Source organism: Diachasma alloeum, unplaced genomic scaffold, assembly GCF_001412515.2.
Source record: "Diachasma alloeum isolate Michigan unplaced genomic scaffold, Dall2.0 Dall_scaffold_00594, whole genome shotgun sequence".
Lineage (NCBI taxonomy): Eukaryota > Metazoa > Arthropoda > Insecta > Hymenoptera > Braconidae > Diachasma > Diachasma alloeum.
The window spans coordinates 49,710-51,503 of record NW_021680726.1 but is presented as its reverse complement, the minus strand read 5'-3'; positions in this window follow the sequence as shown (position 1 = coordinate 51,503).

Here is a 1,794-nt window from a genome sequence, read left to right as displayed (position 1 = left end):
ACAATTCATCGTTTGATAATCCTCATAATAAAAAAGTATCCATTGGAAACTGTCATAGCGGAGGATATGCATTTGGAAGTATCATGGCAGCGGGCGAAAGACGCATTCTCATATGAGCTTTCATGAGATTGAGCAATGCGGCCGCGACGGCGCTATTTAATAAAGTGCGCGTGAATTACAATGCGGATTAAGCTGAATTAAGAAACAAACATCGTGTATACATTAAATACATCATTGCATATTTTCTACACATGGATTTGTTTATAATGAGGGGAATGCGAAATTATTTTTTGGTGATGGATGTTAAAAATTGAAAGGTAGTTGAAATGATTGATAATTAGAAGAACTTGAATGTCAAGAGTGGAATAAAATAGAAGTGATTAATTGCTTTCGTCACAATATAGTCAATATATTTTTGCTCCTAAATTAACAATTCGCTTCTGCATGGAATTTCTATAACGGTGGATTTTCCAATTGAATTCAATGATTTATTGTATTCAATTTATTGACATTGCCTCAATGGTGGCAGCCAGCATTGCCTCAAAAATATTGGTTTCAAAATAATTTTTTTCAACAACAGATGATGCAATCAATCTCATGATCGAACTTGGTCAAAGTGGCATTGGGAAGAATATTTTAAATCAGAATTAGATTCATTTGAACAATTATTTTTTCAGCTATCGTCGAAAAACGATCGGTCACATACACACACACACATGCATACATCCGGACATCCTCCTATTATAAAAAAAGCATGGCATCGACATCTCGAAAGGAGAAAAGTCGAACTCGAACTCGCGGCATATACGCAGATAGATAAATTTTATTGTTTCTAAAGATACAAAAAATCCTTTTTTAACAATATGTATTGGGGGGGAGAAGCTCTTGACTTAACCTAAGGTGCTATCATTTAATAAGTAGGAACAGTCCAATTTAAGTTGCTCTATTATACGCGCTCTTTTCATACAGCAATTTAATACAAATAAATAAATAGCTTTCACTTGCGCGTTTTTCGTAGGTGCTAATATAAACTCAATTTTAAGAGGATAGTTGGCCAACATGCCAGATGTATGCTTATACAAGATCAGACGTAATATGGCTCTTTCGGCATTAAATTCATTGCAACGTATTAAAAAGTGCTCAATCGTATCCAACTCAGCACATTCACAGACTGGACAAAAGTTACTAGGCTCGAAACGGTACGAATTATTATTTACAAAGATAGTTGTTCCATGACGGTTTGCTAATCTTAACTGGGTAATGGTTCTCTTGAAAACTAGTGGAACTTGCTGATAGAGATATTGTCTTCGGGTGTCCTCTCCAACAATTGCAAATTCTAGATAATGCGCACTACTGACTAATTTCATTCTCTCTCCTATTTTTCTCTCTTTAAATTTCTCAAGCAACACGTCACCAGCTCTGATCCACTCCCGACTGTCAAGTGTTTCAATTAAATGGGAACCTATATCAGGATCAACCGATTCCACAAAGTCAAAGATCTGGGCCACCCAGTTATACTGAGTCGCTTTGAAACCTTTTTTGTACAAATTTAGCAAGTTTTTGAAACATATAAGGGGGAGCCGGTGTTCCTTCATTCTCAAAACTTTAATTATTCAATTCCAAGTTATTTTCCAGACTGAGTATGATAAATCCATCTTGCCAGCCTCCGAGTATACCAGAGCAGTTGCTGTTGATCTGCTGAGAGTCAGAACTGACTTATAAAATAGAGTTTGTACCGTTTCGAGATCACTTACATATCTAAGCGCCCAAGCCGGGCAGGCATATAAAACGACC